At 39.6% G+C, this 24,307-nt stretch overlaps 1 long non-coding RNA gene across 1 annotated transcript in view; it reads right to left on the bottom strand.

Moving 5' to 3' along the window:
- The window catches only part of LOC137147634 (uncharacterized), a 167,706-nt gene extending 144,112 nt beyond the window's left edge, over window positions 1-23,594 (bottom strand). Inside the window, exon 1 of the long non-coding RNA XR_010918271.1 lies at window positions 23,192-23,594. This is a non-coding gene — a long non-coding RNA (uncharacterized lncRNA). The remainder of the gene's footprint in view (window positions 1-23,191) is intronic.
- Window positions 23,595-24,307: the final 713 nt, after the last annotated feature.

The following is a 24,307-nucleotide window of genomic DNA, read 5'->3' as shown; positions in this document are numbered from 1 at the left end:
TTATGAAGGAATATAATGGAAATCTTTAGGATACTAACAGGAATAATAAGGATAGCACTTGCCCTACTCTTAAATGAGTAAGTTCTTTGACATAATAAACCTTAAAACTGGCAGACAGTTAGCAAGGAATAATCCTCTAGAGGTGCAAATTGGCTCAGATTCATTAAAGTTAATGCAGCTGCATGAATTTACAACCGCAGAGAATTTTACCCCTTAAATGGCAGCAAGAATTTAGCTGAAGAGAATGGATTATTTTAAATTGAGGGAAAATAGACCAGATTAGTTAGGATTTGGATCTTCTCTATAATAATAGCTAGCACTTAGTTGTCTTAATGACAGGCTGCCGGGGGGACTACATCTCCCACAATGCAATATGGACCAAGATAACATGCATGGATCATCAAGAGAGTCACATGACTTTATTTGCATTTGAGGAGATGTAGCTCACCTACAGTGCTTGGCACACAGTATAAGATATAATTTTGTTATTACTAGGAACTCAGATGGCTACAAACTGTCAGTTTGTCAAAATGTGCTTTCCAGCCCAGGTTAGAAGAGTCTGATGGGATGGTTCTTGATCCGCACCTGAGAATCCTCTCCCAACCCTGTAGGCTCCTAAATTCTCTCAGCACCTAAATTTTCACCAATAATGTTCTTTACATTTCTTCTGCTAGGCAAGCACACGACTACCTAAGTTCTGACACAACCATTTAGCTCATGCCTAAGGGATCCTCAACTAAGCATTGCTTGGCCTATCTCATCACAGGATCCAATCCCATAAGCATCTTCTAGGTATGCCTACTGGACTGGGACTCACACAAAACTACAGCAGAGATGGTGATTTCAGGAATGTTGAAATGTTTCATTTTGATTAAAAATGTAAAAACAGTGTTTTTAATTGAAATTTTTCAGAATTTCCATTCCACAAAAAATTCAAAATTTCAACCTTTTGTCACAATTTGGGGTGAAAACAAATGCAAAGATGTCAGAATTTCCCATGGGACAGAAATTCCAAATTTTGCTCAATTCTAGTGGTAGCAGATTTCAGTTAAGATGAATGGGGCATTTCACACCTCCTGAAGCTATTGTTTCAGGCTCCGCAGACTCAGGTCACATTTTCAAGCTTTTCTTTGCATTCATGAGGGCTAGAGACATTTTTTTCCCTAATGAAAGCCAAGATTCTGATGTCATTTTGTGTCTTCAGGACCTAGGGCCCAAGGCATGTGCTCATGATGCCTATGTTTTATTCCAGCTCAACATCCTTCTATGCAACTTCTGTCTGTGCAAAGTAGATTCTGATCGTGTGTGTGTTTTGTTTGATGAGTGAAACTATATGCTCATAAGAAATACATTAAAATAATTAAATATATGCTTCCTATATGTGGGTGTAGTACTTATGACTAGCTGGAAGAAATAAATGCTCAGACAAAATTTAAGAGCAGGGTAGCTGAGAATCAGTTTATATGCATGATGAATCAAGACATACATTCTATTCCAAGCTACAAAAACATTCTGGCTTTGCTGCCAGTGTCAGCATAATTAATAAATAACACTTACCACATAGTGACATGAAGGCGAAAAAGATTAGCACAATGAAAAGAAATGTAAGCTGGAGAACTGTGACAAGGTCTGTCCCCATGTCCACTGAGCACACAAAGCCTTCAATGAATGTTTAGAGAAAAAAAAAAAAAAAAACCAACTAGGCTATGCCAGTGTGTTGTCCCAATCAATCAGAGCATGCATGATGAATCATAATGCACATTATGTGCTATGGAAAATTTCTGAACTCCGCTGTGTCCTAATTCATTGCTAAGGAGTGATGACCCCATAGATATTACACTTCTGATATATCTGCTGTTGCAGATTTAAATGCTAAATTCACTCAGATTGCAATCCACTAATGACAGTACGATTTTTATTTACAAATTCCAGTATCAATCCCAGTTTTGTACAGAGCCTGTGTGCATTAGCAATATCACCTGTTACACTGAATGTATGTTCAGATTGTTACTAAATGAGCAGACAGCACACATACTCAACAGCCACTGTTTTGAATGATGGCCTTATCAAGTTCTTGGCATTTAAGTATCCCAAGGGACCTATATCCTGATACTCAGACTGTCCAGGAACTTAAAACAGGAGAAAAAAAGAAAAAAAACAAACCCATACACAGGTAGTGCAGAAGCAATAAAGGTAGCAAGTCAAAAAGTAATTCAAAACTTGCTGAAGTCAATAATTGTCTAACTTTCAATGTCAACAGCCTTTGGATCAGGCCCAAGGTCTCATTAAGAGCCATCATCAATGAAAGGAGATAGCCTTCATACCAAGAGGATCCACCACCATGGGAGATGACCTGGACTTCTAATACCTTATAGACATGGCACCAGCTGCCTGGCTTATCAGTTGCCTCCTCAGAAAAGGATCTGCATCAGAAGTTAAGCACTGTAATTAATGCCTATAAAACTCATAATTTGGACTTGACGACCTTGTCTTCACTGGGGAAAAGATGTATTCTTATGTTAGCCAACTCAAGGTAAAATCCTAGTAAGGACAAGGAAGTTTATAGTCTGCACGTGTTAGCAAGTTGAGTTATAGAGGAGCCTTCCCCATAATCTTTCACGTGACCTGCTAACTCGTGCAAAGACTACAAATTGCCATGCTGTCAGTAGGATTTTACCTTGATTTATTTAACTCAAGTTAGCTCACGCAAGTTAAGAACACATCTTTCTGTAACAGGTACATGTCTGTAAAGGGCCAGCACACCCTGTTACAGGGAACTGGGAGGGAGTAGCTCCTGTACTCATGGGCTTGCTGGGGCTTGATTGTGCCTTGCAACTGAAAGAGGGACTTCCCCAACATACACAATGTTTAGGTAAAAATGAGATCCTTAGGGTGATATTCTAACCACATTAAAGTCACCCTTTAAGAACCTTATAGGAATTTTCCCATTGACTTCAATGCAGCCAGGATTTAATCTTTATTCTTTACCCGGGCTTTTGCACTGTACAGTCCTTTATTTTTCTTATCACTTACAAATTAAAATTTAAAAAATCTCATCCCGTCATATGAAATTGGATTTAGAATGTGTTAACTTTCTCTTGCAGTGGTTTATACTTCTAAATGTCCATTGCCTAACAGCGAGATACAATACCTCCACCTTCTACTCTGAGCCATAATTTAGCATGTCAGCTACTGGCATGGTATTATAAACTGTAAGCATATAAAAATATCAAATGCACTGTATTAATAATAGGGCTGTAAGTCACCATAGTAATTAAATTTTCATTATACTTAGATCTCTTCTGACCCTAATGCTGTGCCTGTTATGCCTTTTTTGTCACTGCATAGTGAAAAGTAGAGATAAATGTATACTCCATATGAGAACATAACCAGGGATGCTAATTTGTTTTAAACGCTTTTAAATATTGTCTTTTAGTAATGGAAATTGGCAGCAAAATAGCACAGTGGGACACTAATAAAGATTTAGTGTCCAACAGTTGACTTCTATTTTTTTTCTCTCATTTACCTATTTTACTTCCTACTTAATATCCACTGATTCTAACTTGTTTTCAAGTACTAGAAACCATATCTTCAGCTTTAGCAATAAATTTACTGAATTGCTTAATCATGTTATTTTGCAATATATAGAATTAATGAGGTTACAATACAATCAGGAACAAGATATGTAAATTCATACATCAGCTGTCAAGATTGCTTTGTAATACTTACAAAGGATCTCTCTTTTTTTGGCATAGCTGGTTTATATCCAAGTTTGTTTCTTCATTATATTGTTAAAGTGAATAGATCACGCACAAAAACCAAAAAAAAAAAAAAAAAAAAAAGAGAGAGAGAGTTTCATGGAATTCAGCCAACAGGAATCCTGCTTCAGAATTAGTTTCTCAAGGAAAACTCACACCGAAGTCATTTAAAATTTTGCTAGGCCTCTACCACTATTTTCCTGCAAATAGGTCTGGCACTAGGTTTCACAGTGTCATGTGTGAAGTAAGATGTTTGGGCTGTCTCCCACAGTGTAATCTGGTTAGAGCGAGTGGGAGATACATGGGGCACGTGACTACACTGAGAACTTCAAGAGAATGCTGTGATCTGGAAAGTGCATGCGTCACTATGTTACCCAGGGTTCTTTCAACCCAAAATTTTTGGTAACTTTACTCTGTGCAAGGCGGTGTCAGAAAATAATTCAATGGAGACACGCCCATCCAACCAATAGATGGCTGGCACAAAAAGTACAATACAAGAGTGCTCTCACTTAAAGCTATACTTTATTTAGTCTCAAGCACTTATTCACGTCTGCGACAGGTTAGTAAAACACCCCCAACCCTCAATAATTACCAAAGTCAGGTGTGGCTCTCAAGTTGTACAGTGACAGCCGTCCTTTTGGCCCGTCTTTCAGCTGCCGTTGGAATTCCCAAACTGTGTCCATGAAGAGATCTCACTAATCCAAACCTCACTCCCCAACACCCCATATTTATTCTGGTTAGAAGACAATGACACATCAGTCAAAAAAACTTGTTGGGCAAGCAGTTTCAAAAGCTAAGAAAGAGGTTTCCTCATATCACTAATTAGCCAGATGTGTTCCTGCAGTCTGCATGCCTTGAGGCCCTGTCTAACACATTCCAGAAGGCAAATGTAGATAAACTTCTTGTTTTTCTCCTAAAACACAGACCCTAGCATGTTCAAAAGAAACTTCATCAGGGAGGGAAGCAGAGTCAGGTAAAGGTTGCGCAAGAGGCTCCTTTGCCTCCTGCTTAGTCAAGCTAAGTCTGTTGCAGAGGCCTGCTGAGACTACTGATTTTGGCTGCTATTAGCAATAAGTATGATAATCAATATTACACTATCGGGTAGTGGTCCCTGGCCCTTTTATTGGTCCATCAAAATCTGCCTGTAGAACTGAGATGTCACTGCAGGCCAGCAAGTAGGTAAGTCCTATTATATGTGCATGGTTGGAAGGAGTACTAATAAACTGCAGCCCTTCTTCTCCCCAAAGTTCATTCATGATCCAAACCCGTATTCCTCATAACGGAGGGAGCACTGTTTAGTAGCTAAATCACAGGCCTGGGATATTCTTGGCTCTGTCACAGACTTCATGTGTGACCTTTTGTAGTGAGTTAGTGGTGGTCCTTCCCTCTCTTGGTCAGTATGAGAGGAGGACACTCTGCCTCATTACGTTACGTGCTCAGCCGAGTGATAGGGGAATTAGCCACTCAAGAGGCAGTCTATGGAGCTTTGGCCCTCAGACAGAATAGAGCGGTAAATAGTCTAAGAGGCTCAGGCCCCATTGCAGGGCAGAGCCAGCAATCAGGCCTCCTGGCCTACAGTGAGGTAGCTGCCACCCCAAGGATGGGGTCGGCAGCAGGGGAGTGGGTAGGGAGACCGGGCCCACCCTACTCCACCAGGTCCCAGCCCATGGCCCTATCAGTAGCAGAGGGTTCTGCCACTGAGTCAGTGGGGTCTCAGCCAAAACACGCTCACCTAGTATCAGGCCACACAACTGGATTAGGGTCAGCTGTCCCTGAGCTATTTCCTACCCTTCCCTCATGGTACCTGGGTCTGTGGCTGTCCTCCATCTCCCCAGGGTAAGTAGGCAGCAATAGTCCAGGCAGTTCCTCGGTTGGCTGTTGGCTCCAGCAGCTCAGACTAGTCTTCAGCATAGCAGGGGTACTCCCCAGGCTCCAACCTCAGGAGTGGAAAGTATCTGTCTCCTCTGGCAACTCCCCTCTGAATTGAGCTACAGGGTCCTGCTTGCCTTTATACTTCCTGTCCCGCCCCTTGACTTCCAGTGGGGCAAGCCCAGCCTGGCCTCTCCCACCCAGGTTCAGAGTGTGGTCTCTCCCCTTCTGGATCAGTAGGAGGCCACTCCACCTCATTACACCTTTCTAGCCTCCTCTCCAAAATGGGGACTCCTCCTGTCTCTCACAGGAGTGATGAGAAACTAAAGTCCACATTGCTAGTGAAGGATGCATAAAGAAGGGAAAAGTACTATTTTAAACATTAATTGCATATTTCATTGGGTCTGGTTCTGTTCAATATCTTCATCAGTGATTTAGATAATGGGATAGAGAGTACACTTATCAAGTTTATGGACAATACCACACTGAGAGGGTTGCAAGTTCTTTGCAGAATGGGATTAAAATTCAAACTGATCTGGACAAACTGGAGAAATGGTCTGAAGTAAATAGGGTGAAATTTAATAAGGACAAATGCAAAGTACTCCACTTAGGAAGAAACGAGACCTTGCACACGTGCAAAATGGGAAATGACTACCTAGGAAGGAGTTCTGCAGAAAGGGATCAGGGGATCATAGTGAATCACAAGCTAAATGAGAATCAGCAGTGTAGCACTGATGCAAAAAAAGCAGACATCATTCTGGGATGTGTTAGCAGGAGTGTTGAAAGCAAGACCCAACTCCACACTAATTAAGCCTCAACCCGAGGGTTGTGTCCAGTTCTGGGTGCCACATTTCAGGAAAGATGTGGACAAAGTCCAAAGAGCAACAAAAATGATTAAAGCTCTAGAAAACATGACCTAGAAGGGAAGATTGAAAAAAATAGGTTTGTTTAGTCTGGAGAAGAGAAGACTGGGGATGGATGGACATGATAACAATTTTCAAGTACATAAAAGGTTGTTACAAGGAGGAGGAGGGAGAAAAACTGTTATTTTTAACCGCTGAGGATAGAACAACAATCAGTGGGCTTTGCAGCTAGGGTGGTTTAGGTTGGACATTAGGAAAATCTTCTTGTCAGAGAAGCTAAGCACTGGAATAAATTGCCTAGGGAGGTTATGGAATCTCCATCAATGGAGATTTTTAAAAGCAGGTTAGACAAACACCTTTCAGGGATGGCCTAGATAATACTTAGTTCTGCCTTGAATGCAGGGGTCTGGACTAGAATTTTGTGATTCTAAGACAGGATGCTTTATTTGCCAACACGCTTATAAACTTTTGTAAATTAACTATTGAAGGAATCAGAGAGACACAGAAAACACTGAGGATTATTTGAGTGGTGGTTTCTGAATTGTCTGAAGAATTAAATATTACTCTTTCACTGTAACTTGCTTGAAAAAATGAAACTGTTCACAGATTGTCTAGTTGCCTCTGAGTCTGTGTTCTGTACAGAAAAACAGAAAAAAGTACTGTACAGAAAAAAGTAGAGTCACAAGAGAGGTTTTTAGTATTCCCATGTTATTCCTGTTGCTAAGGAAACTTTCCTTCATCTGTGTTCAGGAAGGCATTTTCAATCACAATTTACTCATAGACGGATGATCTTATATTGGTGTTGGAATATGGGCCGACAATTAATCGGAAATACCATTGTCACCAGGAAGGTTTGAACAGGAGAATTCTCCTTTTCTTTTGTCATACCAAGGATGATTTGCAGGAGTCTGTCTTAATTCTTACTACAGGCACTAGAGCAAGCTTGCATGATTGTTCTTTGTCTCTACAGTATTGCTTTCAAGAGGAAACAAAGTAAAATGAAACAAAAATAAAGCTAATTATTTGGGGCTGGATTTATTTTATTGGCATTATGCTATTAGCTCATGTCTTTTACTGCCTGCACTGTAGTTTAGAGAACATAGCCCAATTAAAATCCATCACTAAAAGGTTATTGCACATCCTCTACTATCAGTTCAGGACATCTCACAAGTATAAGATCCCTTCCAGCAAAAATCACATACAGAAATTACACACACACTTGTATGTACGTTATGGGCTACATTCTGATATCTCTACTCATGTTCAATATTTCTTTATTCCACACACTGTACCATTGATTTCAGTGAAACTACTTACAAAACAAGGTACTGCTCAGCACAAGTAAGGGTTGTAGAATTATGTCCTATGTAAATACTATGCTATCCATAATTTATGTTGTGAAATCTCTTATTCTTTTTTGTGTGCGTGTGTGCTTCCCGAGCAAAGGTTTGTTTATCTTGTTTAATTACATAAATTTTGAAATGAAGACTAGGCTTCTTCTTCTCTAAGAACTCACCTGTTATATGGCCCATATATTCTATTACTTCATTTATCGGTAGGTACTTTGGTATCCTGACTCTGCTGTATTCTGTGATACCTCTGTAAGGAATGCTACCCTATGGAGAATTCACCTTACCCTCCGATTACTTTTGAAGTTGTATCAATAACAGTCCCAACACTGCTGCTCTCACAAGAGGGGCCATACAGAAGACAATGGACTAGATTATCAGCTACAGTCTATGCTTGGAGCAGCTAAGCATAACAAGGGAAAATGGCTGTAAGATACCTTTCTACTCCCTTGATCCTGGTCCAGCTGCTTTAAATTATGCCACCTGCTATGACATAAGAACGGCCATACTGGTTCAAACCAATGGTCCATCCAGCCCAGTGAACTGTCTTCTGAGAGGGGTCAATGCCAAGTGCTTCAGAGGGAATGAATAGAATAGGTCATCATCAAGGGATCCATCCCATCAGCCATTCCCAGCCTTTGGCAAACAGCAATTCTTGCCTATCCTGGCTAATAGCCATTGATGGGCCTATGCTCCATGAACTTATCTAGTTCTCTTTTGAACTCCATTATAGTTTTGGCCTTCACAACATTTCAAAGAGAGTACCGAATTCTCCGTCCTGCAACTTCCTGCCCCAGGCATGTTTTCTCTATTAGGGGAATTTTTTACGGTCTCTTTAGGGTAGTTTTCCACCTGCTTTGGGCAGCCAAAACAAGAATCTGGCCCAGTGTACCTGGGGTACTTTTTTTTCATTCCTCAGTGTTGCTTACAGAGATTAAGCTTATTTCCATAAATCAAATAGCTGCCAGACCGACGATGTAATGGAACACAAAGAACCTTTTGCAAGATTTTCTCTGGAAAAAACTGCTGCTGCTCAACAGAAGTATCTAAATCTTATCCAGAGTATGTGAACCTAGCATGTCTGGATAGCAGACTGAAAGTCCAGCGAGAGTATGCCTGCTTGTCCTGATTGAAAGTAGGAAGTGAAATAGAGTAACAATAATTGGCATTTAGAGAGTTAGACAAATTATTTTTAATCTTAATAGTTGGTGATTTATATAGTGGTGGTTTCCAAAGACCTCAACCAGAATCAGTGCTCCATTGTGCTATTGTAGAGCAGTAAAAAACACACAGTGGCCCCTGCCTGTAGCATTTACAATCTAATTTGAGGCAAAACATGAGTGACTGTAACAAACAAGAGGAGAGAAGAGGACAAAAAGAACCAGAGAAATTATATCATAGTTACAATTTAATGGTTCTAAATTATTTGAAAGCTTTTTATTTTTCCTTTTAAAAATAATATCAGCTATTACATTTAGTTTTAGAGTTGCATGTGAAGGTGTTGGTCAAATCATATTATAGCTAAATGTGTTAAGCCATTTCTAATGAAATACAGGTCTTCTCTCAGGAAAAGTGAATTAACTCTATTCCCTGTAAAAGCATGTCTATTACAATTAACCGGAAATACTGTTGTCACCAAGAAGGTTTGAACAGGAGAATTCTGAAGATCTTATCCAAAGAAATCTTCCTCTAATACTGTAGCACCCACTCCCAGAAGCAGCAATGAGTGCAATCGCAAAAGAAAGTTTTGGAGCTCAAGTCTCAACTTCCATTCTAGAAGCAAGAATGCTACCAAAGGCATGTTGGAGCTAGTTACTGCAGAAGGAAAGAAAATGATACCACAGATCAGTGGTTTTCAACCTATGGTCCACGGACCTCTGGGGGTCTGCAGACCATGTTTAAAATTTCAAAAGGCATACCTCCATTTGAAATGTTTTAAGGAACTGCAAATCAAAAAAGGTTGAAAACCACTGCATTAGGATTCGACTTCGGCAGAAGAGTATCATTTACTTGCTCAGCTATCTAGTAAAGTAGAAAATAACACGAGAGACACTTTGCAGCAAATGGAATAGCTAATAAGGAAGGGGGAAGAAAAACAAGAAGTAGAGAACCTAATCTTGTGAGATGCAAAACTCAAACTTGTGAGATGCTGAGTGCCCTGAGCTCCAAAGGAAGTAAGAGGGAGTTGTGATATGTAGCTTCTGACACTATCCAAGGAGAAAGTGAAGAAGCAAACTTAAATCAGTTCTGACAGTATGAATCAGAGTGACATCTGCATATGAGTAACATTTATGTGTTACATGCTAAATTTTACTGTAAATAGAGTGAATTACAAGGAAGGATCTAATATGCCAGTTATTGTCCACAGACACATTTATAAAGCTTAATCTTATCCTCTCTTCTGATGTGCTACTTGAGAGGCTGTCATTTCTTTATTATAGTTTAATTCACATTCAGCTGAGCTATAGATGGACTTCAAGTAACTAGTGGGTCACCTAAAACTTTAAGTCTAATGCTGTCCTTAGTTACAAAGTGCAGCTCCAACAGTGTTCATGCCAGGAATTACAAAAATGTAAAATCCGTGCAGAACTGAACTGTGCAGAACTATTGGCAGTGGACAAGGAGCACTTGGTGCAATTCAGGAAGATGGAGCACAAAAATGACTTTAAACCATCTTTTTTTGTCTGCCATCCCTGGGCTTTTTGCACCACGCCTGAAAATTGCCAACAGACTCTAGGACCATTACTGCAGCCAATGATAGCTGAGATACGGAGGCATCAGCATCAATCAAATTTGAGGATTTTATACAAGAAAAAGTATTTGTGACTTTTTTTTTAAATTCAGCCATATTTTTAGAGGGGAAGACAGTCTGGTGTCTAAAATGTATTGTTATTGCTTCATTTATTACCTTTGGGGCTCTTATTACATGACAGGTGTTATTTTCATGCAGAGTATTATCATCACTGCTGAAAAACTATGGAGAACAATCCTTCCCTCTAATTTCAAATGTATCCCAGTATAAGTCTGATGAGAGAGTAAATCTCCTCAGTGGAGTTATAGTAAGGATTATTTTGGCCCATATTATATGAGTTACATAATATTTCAGCAAACCCAGTCCTAATTTTGATTTCTCTCTAACACCAAGTGCATCACTGTGATTTGGAAAACAAAGTCTGCCACCCGTAAGACAAAGGAACATAAATATATGCTATTAAGATGTTATTCAGTGATAGTCTACCAAATGCAGTCTTCTCACATCAAATGATCTGCGCACTGTATTTCTGCCTTGCCAATCATGAGTAACACGTTTGTTTTATTTTCCCTCCACAGGCACCAATCTGTAGTGAACCACTAAGTGAACTTTCAACCTACACTTCTATGATACCATTCTACCTTTAATACTCTCTTGACTCTTTCCCGAAGTAACCAGTAACATCTCTAATATAACTTTACTGCTCCCGTGTGTCATTTCCTATCTTAGTTTGCTATTTCATTTCTGTTCATGAAATAAAAAAGTGACCAGAGGCCTTGTATCCTACCTGATAATTTCATGTGTATTAATAGTGTAACACAAAGAGATTTAACATATGCTCAGTTGATCTGCTGGATAATTTGAAGAAGCAAATTGGGTCTTCACAAATAAAAGCCCAAATTCAGGAAAGCATTTAACTATGTGCATAAATGTCCTTCCTGAATAACAATAAATTCCTAAATCATAAATGATATGAAGTATAATGGGGTCACATACAATAAATATTCTGACTTCTTATCAAAGTAAAATTAATAATGTGTCATATTTTTCTGAAACAAGTTTCTCCTACTCCATGCTCAGCATTTGTTTTCTGCTCTTGATGTACATGAAAGACTCTTAAGTTGATTCGCCTTTTTGTAATAAAATGCTCATTTCAGGTAGTGTAGCACACTCCAAATCTGAACAGCAGGCAGGCCAAGCAGCATACCGCTAGAAATATTTCAATATCTTATTTCCCTGTATGCCTTCTTTATTGACTGATGTTACTTTGAAGATGGTAGTTCTGAGAACAACATTAGTGTCAACAACCTTTGATTAATTCTGCTTCTGATATTAGTCCAGCAAGGATGACCTTTCAGAAGTCATACTTCCTGAGGAGACGCTTTTTCAAATAGATAAAGTATTCGGATAGTCTTCATTTCCTAATCTAACTGTTGTGGATGTTGCTGTGCTATTTTTAAAAGTTTCTGTGATTCATTCCCAATTTATACATAGTACATAGAAAATAGACCTATTACAAATATTGCATACAAATATACAAATATTGTATTTAACGTCAAGATTTGTAGCCCAATTTACTGTTATAAGGGATAATATTTCACTTATATATATATTGGGCCAAATTCTGTAATTCATTAGTGTTTTTAATTCTCACAGTGACATGTTACTTTATATCTGGGCACCCATAGCTACTCCAGCCAAAGGCCAGTTTTTACTAATTATAAAAAAAGTATTTATTTATTTATTTTACTGATTTTTTTTCTTTACTAATTCTAATGATAGCTACAAGCTGTTTCTCCCTGACAAAATGCATGTTCTTTGCATGTACTGTTTCTACATTATGTCCTTTTTCTTGCTCCTTCTTTAGCTCCTGTATAGAATCATGGAAATGGACAGCTGGAAGGGACCTCAAAATGTCAACAAGTCCAGCCCTCTATGCTGAGGCAGGACCACATAAAGCTAAACCATCCCTGACAGGTGTTTTTTTCCAATCTGTTCTTAAAAAACTCCACAACCTCCCTTGGAAGCCTGCAACATAATCTAAGCTCCTTCAGCACTGGAGCATGACCTTCTGTACCAACCTGTAATGTGTGTAAGTGCAACGTGGCTTCTGTGGAATCTGAAAGACAAAGTCTCACCCACTGATATATAAAACTAAACAGGTCCCTTATCTCCCACATAATGAGAAACTCAGAGAGATACCCTTTCATTTCAGATGCTTCGGGTTTTGTTTCACTAGACTCCCAGCTTTCATCTTTGTTAATGGTGAATCTCTAGCAATGGAAAACACTAAATTGCTGGGGTGCATCTGGACTATGAAAGAAACACTATGAATTAGCTTCTTTGATATCTCATGGAAGAAAGAATACAAACGCAGCATCAGTAGAGCACTTTACTAACCCTGTGGAAATGGGGAGTCTTCTGCACTATATGTTTTTGTTTAACACTAATATCTAACATATGGTTTGGAATATCATGGGTTTCAAATCTGAAAATGATCTTTAAACTTTTGAGTGAAGCTTTTCCACCACCATTTTGAAACACCTACAAGATGCAATTCCTGGTTATAGAACAAAGAGTTGGAAGGTATGCTTTAGAAAAAGAAAAAATGGAAGACAATGATGCGTGAAATAAGAGCATAAGAAATGAAGAAGGGGGGGGGGGCAGGGAGTAGAAGTACAGCAAATAGTTTGACCCATCAGTAAGCTTAGTTCCATTTCTATGGAAATGAGCTCATTACCACTAATTTTTTTAGCTCCTGGTTGATTCATGAATTGCCTTTTGAATTTTGATAAGGGTTTCATGAATCACACTGGAAAACATTTGAACAAAATATCCAGAATCAATGATTACCACTCCCATAGATTAATCAGCTCTCTGTGCACTTTAAAGAACTGATGTGTGCTAAGAGATGCAGCCCTCCCCACTAATAGCCCTCCCCAAAGGTATATAATGTACAAGTTTCCAAAGGAAAGGGGCTAGTCTCCTCAATTCCAGTTCAGGAGAAGTGTCCCTAGCCATGAGCCTACTACATTAATGGTGAAAGTCTCCTTTGAAAATTTTCCAGCTGTGTCCGTGTGTAACTTGTTGTAAAAAATCAGCATTAGGAGAATTAGCTCTGGAATTGCTTCTCATTCTTGAGAAATAACAGCATCTGCAGTATTCATATGAACTGTGCTTTCACATTTGTAACCAAGTCAGTACTTGGCTGTAGGCATTCCTATGCAGTCAAGGGAAATGCCTTAGGGCCAAAACATTGGTTCTGCTTAAACCTTCTGCATATTGAAATGAAAATCAAATAAAGCAATTGATGTAAGTAGTACGTGAACTATATTTATTTTATAAAAATGGCAATTTTCAAAGTGTCTATAAACATGAAGAGACTATATATCTACAATACCTTGGATTTAAAAAGAGAACAATTCTGACTGGCTGTATTTATATTATATATAATGCACATGTGTATACACATGAATGTTTAGCACCCTTTATAAATTCTCCATACACTTAAAAAGGACAGCCGTTGGCAATCACTGCAACTCTCTGCTAATTTGCCTTGTACTAATTTTCAAGGTGTGCATAGGTCAGTAGCATTATCAAACATGCAACTTGTAACCATTTACTTGCTACAAATTACATGAGAGACGTCTGATGCATTCAGGAAAGAGAGAGAGAGAGAAGAAAAAGAGAGTTAGCCTCTCTTTTCTACAAACATTCACATATAGAATCTACCGAGTTATGTCTTCTGTCTTTAAAAATGCAACAAGAAGAGCAGCAGCAACTGTTCTTGCTGAGTATATGCAAACCATGTTTCAACATAAATTTCTATTCCATAAAAAGTTACAGGAAACTTTTCTGTAAGTTTTAAGTCACATGTTAATTGGCATTTCGAGTTTTTCAGATGGCATTACCTAATGTAATATGGAGATGCACAAACCTCAAAAGTTTCTAAAGTTATTATAAGCCTTAGAAGATTTTAATTTTAGGACCAAAACTTGGTTAAGGGCTAAATTCTGCACTCGATAAATGAAGAATAACTCCACTGCCATGACTCCATTGAGATTTACACTTGGGTAGAATTTGGCTTTCAATTTGTTAAAATACATCCAACGTATCCTACTCACATTCTTCACTTTTAGGGACACCAGCAGCATAAAGAAACCAGCCTCTGAATAAAAACAAAGACGGGATTCATGTAGAAAAGGAAAATATCAAAAACTATTTCCCTTTGCTGCAGAATCTTATGGCAAATAGTTCTAGTGGAAAATAAAAATTGGGGTGAAAATTTTTTTTACCTCAATTATTAAGCAACAACTAGGGGCCAAAACTCACTCTGAGTTCAAGGAGACTTTTCTACTCCCAGCCATTTTAATCTCAGCTTTATTTCTGGCTTCATAGGTGGTTCAATGCATCCCAAACTCATTTAAGAGGAGGCTATGATGTGGCAGGGAAGTACAATAGCAAAATCCTTAGTTTCTGATTGTTCTGTAATAATAAAGGGAATGTAAGGAACCAGAGTGTAAGGGTCTGGCCTAGTAGTCACAGTTAGGCTAAAATCCACACACCAGGGATGGAAGTGAGTGAGCCAGGGTCAGAGGAATCACTAGAGCCAGGTTTAGCAAGCAAGAGTCAGGGTCAAAGTCAGGCCAGGGATCAGAGGTAGTACCAGGCTGGAGGCAGGAATCAGAGTCAGAGTAAGAGACCAGGCTAGAGTCAGGAGACAAGAGCCAGAGCTGGAGTCAGGCTGGGATTGGAGGCTGGAGATCAGGAAACAAGGTGAGGTCTGGAAGTTGTCTGTATTGTTGGCCAGACAACTTCATGGGGCACCCTCCAGGGTTAAATAGCATGGTTAGCCAATCGGAGGACTGCAGGTTACTGTCACTCTGGCAGTTCTCCCGGTAACACCTATTCTCCATATTTCTCCCTGGTGGCACTGTGGGAACATCAGCCATCTCAGGCTGTGCAGGCCCAGGCTCTAGTCACTGCATCCTTACAAAGAAGACAGAACATTTAGTTTCTCAGTTTATAATATGCCACTAATGATACCTACGTTTTTGTCAGCTGCTTTGAGAGCTAATGCTGAAATGTCATCAGACCTACATTGTTGTTATTTGTACTATGGTAACATCCAGGGACCAATAGAGAACAGCACTCCATTGTGCTAGGCACTGTACAAATACAGTAACAGATAGATTGTAAACTCTTTGGGACAGGGACTAAGTGGACAAAACAAACAAAGGGTATGGGAAAGGGTTATAAAACACAAGCAGAGTTAATGCCAAAACCTGACACAGACATTGGGGTTTTTTAAATTCTTTGGATGGGATTGTTAGCAATGGATTAACAGAATATAAAGACAAAGTCAGGAAGAGGAACCATTGAGAGGAACATAGAGCAGAGAAGAAGAGAAGGGGAAGGAAGAAGGAGAGCACAGAGAAGAGATAAAGTGAGGCTGAGGTAAAGAAACAGGGAGCGAGACGGAGCACTCACCCAATCAGTCCATCGCAAAAGCTGTTGTAAGTATTATTAATTATTATTATATGGTACTATCTCAGCTCACCTGCCCAGCCCTAACCTATTTAGGCTATGTGTTGGCTGGCTCCAGGGAAGAGTCACAGGTTTCAGGACATGTGTGCTGCTGTTTCCCAGTCCATAGTAGATTTACCATCATTGTGAGGTCACAGCAGAGGCCTTCATGGAAGATGTATTGAGTGCTTTTTAAAGAAAGTTATTCATATATGTACATTGCAGTTGATAGATATAAACATGGAAAATACTGTATGTTATCCTTCCAAAAGTATCTACATTTTGAGGTAAAACCAATTACAGACCACCTGTATCATTTGCAGTGACAAAGTCACATAGCTTTGCAGCCTGTCCCTCACAATAATTGCTAGTCCCTTTTGTCATGCAAGTCACTATACAATATGTTACAGCATTTAAATAAAAACCATGTCTTTCCTAAGCTCTTTGAAGGCTAGGATTCACTTAGCAGGTGGTTTTGTGTGAATTTTGCAGTACCTTAAAACGTTCAGTAAGTTCCAGCTGTGCAGCTTTATTTAGCTTCTGTGCAGTATAATACTTCAGTGTTTTATAATGTACCTTTCCCTGGTCTTAAAAGCACCCTGGCCCACTCCTGGTGCAGGATTTGCAATGGCAGTCCCTAGGTCCCACCGTGTCCCCCTGAACACACCAACTGGAAGTAAGGATCCAAATGTTGTTTGCAACATAGGGCCTTTTTCTCAGAAAAAAAGTACAGTACCTGAATTTTAATGTCATATTCATAGGCTCATTTTTAATATAATAGGATTATGTATTACTTTGACCTTTTCAATATACCATCATTTGAGTGGACACTCCCAGTTTCCCATGTTAAACTCAGTGTGCTGCGGGGAAAAAATAAAATGGCAAGATATTCCTAAAACAGAATAATGAAAGGTCAAAGAAGTTCATAATGTGTTAAATAGCAATGGTTTTATTTTTTCCAACTGAAAAAGTGTCTTATAAAAGTGAATTCATTATGTATTGTAATTATTGTACCATTTACTATTGTTAAAAAACACAAATAAATCATCTGATTTTCAAAGGTGCGGAGCACCTGCACTCCCTTTGACATCAGTAGCATTTATGGGTGCTCAGGACTTCTGAAAATCAGCCAATTGATCCAGGACATAATTTTGAACCATGTAATTGTTTACTTGGCTTGGCTTCAAACTAATGTATGTCAAGAGCACTTCATGTAATTTATCACTGGTGCCATATAAATAAAGTTGTGTCAATAATATTTTATTATGAAGAACTAGTGTAAAGAGTATCAATTTAAAGAGCATCAATTTAAAGAGCATATAACATTGTCTTTCCCAGAATATAGAGAGAATTTAAACACTGTTCTCGCAAGAAAGGCTGTAACTAAAGTAGAAAATGTCAAAAAACTAAATCCAGTGTGTTACAAAGAGCATTGGTGCCAACTGGGAAAGGGGTCACTGTTCTTTACAAGCAACTCCTGACTTAGACCTGATAAACTCACTACACCTAACACACTGTTTTCGTGGTATTTATCCATAAAGGGTAGTGTGTGAGACCTCTTCTGAAAGCTTGTAATTGATTAATACTCAGTCATTGTGAGCTGTGTGTATGGGTAATATTTAAGCAATTATATAACTATATTGAAAATTATGTCCTTTCAGTTTTAGAGTGAAAATGAGTCACCACAGAGGGCTTGTCTTCACTTACCTCTGAGATTCAGCGGCAGTCGACCGGAGTTATGCAAGCTACGCAAAAAACTTGCGTAACTCCCGTTGACGTCTCTGCTTCTGTTCTGCACGCCATCTTCACTGCACTGCACCGACAGGAACCACGTTCCCATTGATGCAGCGCTATGCCACTTGAGAAGATAGTCTTAATACGTCGATTTCTGGATCGACTGAGTGAGTCCTCACTGACCGCTCAGTCGAGCCAGAGAAGTCGATCTGAGAGTGGCGAATTTGCCGCTGTCAGTGAAGACATAGCCAGAGTCATGTGTCTCAGGGATGGCCCATTTAAGCGAGAGAGTTGTCAACACCCCTTCCTGCCTCCCACCCCCACCCTAGCTAGCCAATATGTAATGTATTGTTCAATTGTCCACTCTTCCACCAGTCCAAAAAAGTCAATGGAAAACCAGCAAAGACAAACTGTAAAACATCAAAATCACTTGGAAGTTAAAAGGAAGGATATGACAGCCAGGGGATCACCCTATCTGAGAATAAAGACAAAAGTTGGTTCAGTATATCACAAGGTGAAAGACACTTCGGAGCCATTCACTGAGAGATACTTTAGTGGTGGTGGTGCTTTATGAAAGACTGGCCTCTAGATCTTTGGGGCTAGCAAGTGCTTCAAAAGACTGAACCCTGGGGTGTGAATCTACTTTATTAGCTAGGAAAGATGATTATTCAAAAGTGTAGGGCTTAGGGGTTTTTTTGTTTGTTTAATATATATGTAACCATTTATTTTCATCATTCACATTGTTTCTATTGGAAGCTTGATTCCACTGTTTCTATCTGAATCTCCGTTCTTTCTTAAATTAATTTCCTCTTTTATTTTACTATAATTGAACTCAAATGCTGTTCATGACACACAAACAGTGGGCTAAGATAAAACTGGGGTACACTGTTCCTTTGGGAAAAGAGGACCTGGATTTCCACAAGCATCCAGTGAACAGGGGGAGCTCAGGGCTAGGGTGAATCTAGGGCTAAGGTGCATCTATTGTCAACCTGCAAAGCTGGTATAACCCAAAGTAGAGTACTTGAGTGGCTGACAGGCCAGTTGTGTTAGGAAGCTAACACCTAACTGGCACAGGCAAGCCTCCCTCACGCTGGAGGCAGGTGATAAGGTGACATGCAGCCCTAGGTGCCCAGAAAAAGAGTCAAACAGTGGCATAAAATATATTGTGAAAGCGAAGGGAGCAAGAGCTACTCATTCTTGTTGCAACTTTAGCACTGTGAAGTCATAGGGCCCATTATTATCCCCATAGGAGCCAATGAGAGTCTTTCCACTGGTTCTAATGGGAATTAGATTGGCCATTCCTTCTTTTCATAGTTCATTATGAAGCAGAGAGAGGCTGCGGCTGAAACCCATCTTTGCTCCCCAAACCAAACATCCCGATTTCCTTACTTCAGATATACTAGTAAAGAGGGAGTGGGACTGTCATCAAGCAGGTGTTTTCACACTGTATCCTGCTGATAACTAACAGATTATGGAGCATTTGCTGATTATTCACAGAGAGATGGCTGGTCAGACAGGGTGTTGACTCCTCCTTCTTTTAAGCTGTTAAATTGCATTAGAAAGCTGCTATAATACATTACATATCTTCTTAATACTACTTTTCCAGGTGAACAGTGGCTTTGCAGATGTTTTGAGATTACAACTGGGAAATAGTTCTTGAATGGGTACATGATACACATGGCAATGTCTATTAAAATGTGGTCTATACCAGGAAAGAGTTTGAGAACCCCTGCCATAATGTATCTCAGAAACAAGGTGGGTGAGGTAATATCTTTTATTGGTAACTTTTCTCACCACCAAAAGTTGGTCTAATAAAAGATATTACCTCACCCACTTTGTCTCTCTAATATCCCGGGACTTACATTATTGTATGCCGTACGCTGCATCTGTGTATCTCAAAGATAAAAGTTTGGGTTCCTTCCAAGAATGATACAAATAGATTCACTTTACACTGGAATGACATTACTGGAAATAACAATGTCAGGGAACTGGGCTTTATTTACAAGAGTTAGTTGTTTAATCTTTATCCACCTATCTGTTGAAGGAGCAGTCTCACTACTCAGCCCATCCACCATATTTAACGTACAGCATGCTAAGCAATAAATAAGAATGGAGTCCTCTCATGTTAGCTAAGAAGATCCTTATTAAAGCAAATATTTACAGAGCTTCTTCCACTGCAGCTTAGCATTCCTGGCCCCATGCATGCATATTGACTTCTTTGAGACCCCTCCAACCTCTTCCCAGCAGCAGTCTAAGCTCCTCCCTCCAAGTTCTATGTAAGTTGTTATACATGGGCTTCTGCACATTTTAGGTTCAAAGTTATTACACACATTGTGGAGAACCTCTACTGTGAAAGTAATGTTATTTTAATAGTTTTGTTGGTTCCTCTGGGATGAATCTAGCTCACTGTACCTCTGCATCTGTTTAAAAGTTACCTTTTCTGTAGCACTTATGGAACAGCTGATGCATTGTAAATATAGCAATGTTAGTTCCTCTTTCTGCAGCACAGCAGCTCCATTCATTAGTGTTAATAGTTCCCATGTTCATTTTATCATTGTAGTAAATGCCATTCATGTAACAATGTCCATGTCATTTGTCTTCCACTGATGTCAGCTCACTCGTGTGAGTGAAACATGACCCTGTGACTGGTCCTCACCAATGATGCCTTGATATTTGATGACATACCTCTGGAATAAGGGTGGTTTTTAGTTCACCCTGTATTTACTTGTCAGAGACATTTGCCATTCAACATGTACGTGATGAGCACAGGCAATGGGAAATCAGGACCACTGATGGCACTGGCACCCCAAAGGACTTGGGACCGTTGTGGTTAGTGCCATGGCTGGCTGCCATGTCCAGTGCAGGAATGAGTTCATGAAGCAGGGGTCACTGCTCAGTGCCTTTGTCTTCAGCAGCATCCCATCTCCTTTATCCTCTGTGGGAACTGACACTGCCGGAGTGTCTCTGTACCCTCACTCCCTTACATGGTTGTGGATTATAAAGCCACATTATCATCTCATATGTACACTTTTTAAACAAGCAAGCTAAATTAGAGGCACTTACTAGAAACCTTTTTCTGTAATACTGATTAACCATACTTTCATCTAGAAAATTTTAAACACATGTTTTACTTTTCATCATATTAATGTTGACAGATCTCCTTTATCAGTGCTTTAATTAACAGCAGGTAAGGGAGACAAAATGTGTATGACATGCTATTACTTCTGCTTGATTTAAAGTCTGCTTGTGAGACTTTTCCTCAACCCATAGCTGAAATTGTCTTATCTCATACATTCCCAGGATTGCTGTTTGATGTACATGTCATTTTTGCTGTCCTAAACATTAAAAAACACACCAGTGCAATGTAACTACTGTCTCTTTGTGAGAGACATGAGGGGGGCTGTATGGTTTTGATCAAAGACAAGAGCCTAACTTCAAAGTAACACCTTATCTGTAAATATATTATACTGTGAAGAAAGGGTGGCTCCTTGATTTCAGATAATCTAAGGCTTGGATCATGGGAATTGTCCACATTTTCAAACTCTAATCTTCCTACTGTGAATACTTATGGAAAATTAGATGGAAGGATACCAGAGCTCATGGGCCCAATTCTCCTCTCACTTGCATCAGCTTCATACCAAAGTAAGGCCATGGATTGCAATGGAAGTACTCCTGATTTACAGTGGTGTGAATGGAGAATCCAGCCCAATTAGATTTTCAGAAACATCAGAATGAATTTTTACTTTATCAGGCTCTTCTTTACAAATAATGGAATGCAGTGGGTGACACCCCTCGGTATGTGTCTGGTTGTTCACTCGCAGTGGTCTGTGCAGAACCTTCTGATAATTTTCCTGCCTCACCATTTCCATTGTGTAATTGTGTTAGTCTGAACCCCGGCCCAAAAGGAGCTCATTCATTTCTGATTGTAAAAATATGTTACCAGCTGGGGACACTGTGAATCCAGGAAGAGGACTGTTTCTTATATTATGACTTAGATAATCAGGCGATCAGCAAGGCCCGACTGCACATGCAGCGGGTAGTTGGCATGAGGTGTCTTTCTGACTGTATTGTCTATGTAAGGGCAGCCATAAGTGCACAAGATACTCTGTAACCATTTGACCATATAAATCCTCCAAAGGGAGCAGTGGTTAAGAGCAGCCTTGTCCCTGTCCCCTTCTATACCAACCCACACAGCAGGCCGAGTGCAGTGTATAGAATATGTTGTACCATCCTAGATGTCAATGCGGGCTATGCAAAGTAGCTCCCTAAGTTCACCTCCCTGAGTACAATTAAATATGAAGCAGGTCACAAGCATGAACAACCGAATATAATGTGTCAAAGTGTGTGTGTTCTCAATCTTTTAAAACTATGTGTAGAAGTAAGTAGACAGTAAAGCAGCAGGGCACTAAATGGTATAATTGGAGCTGAGAACAATGAGCACCTGACACGTTTTAAAATTACTGAATGTTCAATGGAGCATTAATTCAACTATAGTCACTTCCACCACACTTCAGCAATGTCTCTTTTCCTGCCATCTCCACTTTATTTCATTCATATTCGATTCACAAAGAATAAAGATAATTGCTTTCTCTCAATAAATGAAACTACATTGTGGAAGAGAGGTTTTCCTGTTAACATGTGTCCCATTTATTTTGAGATATAAAGTATCTGCCTCCCAGCCACATCTTTTGGGACTCTTCCAAGAAACTGCTTTTGAAATTGTTTTGAATCAATCTAATCAATTTTAGATCTCATGGCTAATATCCAGTCCAAGAGGTGAGCTACCATAGCTACCCAGTCTTAAAAACATACCTTCATCCCATCCAGTATCATTCAATGCTAGTCTAGAAAAAGTCTTTTCTTGAAGAGAAGCTGCCAAACTGTGTAGCAGTTCTAATGTGGATAAGTGTCTACCAGAGACCAACTAGAGCAAAACAGGACAGTTCAGGTCACTGGAACCTAGAACATTTATGTAAAATATGCATTTAAACCTACAGAGAAGCTTTCAATTGAGCAGAACCAGATCAGAACCTCCCCAAAGAACATGCTGTAATGTACTGACAGGCATTAGCATAGCACAAGATTGCATTAATATGCTTGATTGCAATTTCACATGTCCCTATTACTGTCACTCTCTGGAACTCTCATAATACCTACGTAGGTGAACAATTAAATGGCATCAGTCTTTCAGGAAACATGCTCTATAAAAGCTCATGCTTAAGCCAAAAGTGAAGACTAAGGGCTATACCTGAAAACACATTTTTAAATTTAAAATTCATGAACATTTGGCAGCTTCAACCTGTGACATAAGTATGTAGCAATATGTTACTGGCAGCTTACCTCTCCAGCACAGAGATCCACCTACTGCTTCAGTTTCCCCTTGGAGGCAGAATTTCCCAGGCTGATTTGATGTGCCTTATTTGGCAGTTTGGCCCTCCAGCAAAATCAAAAACACTTTCTCTTCTGGGGCAAACAAAAGAGTCCAAACAAAACACACAGCCCTTCAGCCCTCCATGAGCTCAACAATCCTTGTGGCAAGTTCCTTACTGGTATCCCCTTGAACACAGAGGACTGGAGCCAGGGCTTCCTCCCTGCCTCTCTGGATCTCTAAACAATGTCAGGTGCCAATGTCAGGTGACCAGGCCTTTTCCTTCACTTGCTTAACACTTCCCTGGGCTCCTTCTATATCCTCCTTTGTCACAGGCCTTTTTTTATATTCCCTAAAACTCCTTCCCACCATTTCTTGCCTACACTCACATGACTCGCTGGGTCCAACTGTTCCAAAAATGGCCATCCTTAAAGGGCCAGGATCAGGAGTGTGCTGGCCTACTCTGCCCTTAAAGGCACTACATATCCTATGACCATAACTAAAAGTGACTGTGAACACAGCAAAATTCTCTTTATGAAGCTCATTTCAAATCCTACCTAAGGTAATATGGCTTTAGAATTCTTTTAAGGAGGAAAGGAAGATTTGTGACAGATAAAAGACCAAACAAAGAAATCCACAGATGATAAAAATACCAACAAGCAAGGTGTCATTTCTTAAACCTTAGAACTCATCACCCAGGACTTTTTAGGCATTTTGCCTTTATTCAGTACCTTTGATTCTCTCTACTGTAGCTCCATCCAACCAACCATCCATCTTGGGATCTTGGGATCCTAAAAAACAAAAACAAAGATGCTTACCTCACTAAGTCACCCTCCAACATAAAACCTTCAAAAGCTCCTGAGAGCTGGTTTTTCTGTTGTTCAGCAGGTAGCTATCAAGCAGGTGGTGGTAGACTTGCTCCCATCCCATCAATATTGTTTAAACAGATGATAGTTATTATAGACTTTATGTAGATGCAGTCCAATTCTGTGGCTACAGGCACTCTAGTTGCCTTATAATTTAGGCCCCTAAATCTGACTGTCTTTCTACTAATACAAATAATGATTTTTTTAAAAACAGAAAATGTA

Source organism: Emydura macquarii, unplaced genomic scaffold, assembly GCF_026122565.2.
Source record: "Emydura macquarii macquarii isolate MOO-44397 ecotype Brisbane River unplaced genomic scaffold, CSIRO-AGI_Emac_v2 contig_561, whole genome shotgun sequence".
NCBI lineage: Eukaryota > Metazoa > Chordata > Testudines > Chelidae > Emydura > Emydura macquarii.
This window is presented reverse-complemented; position numbering and strand designations above follow the sequence as displayed.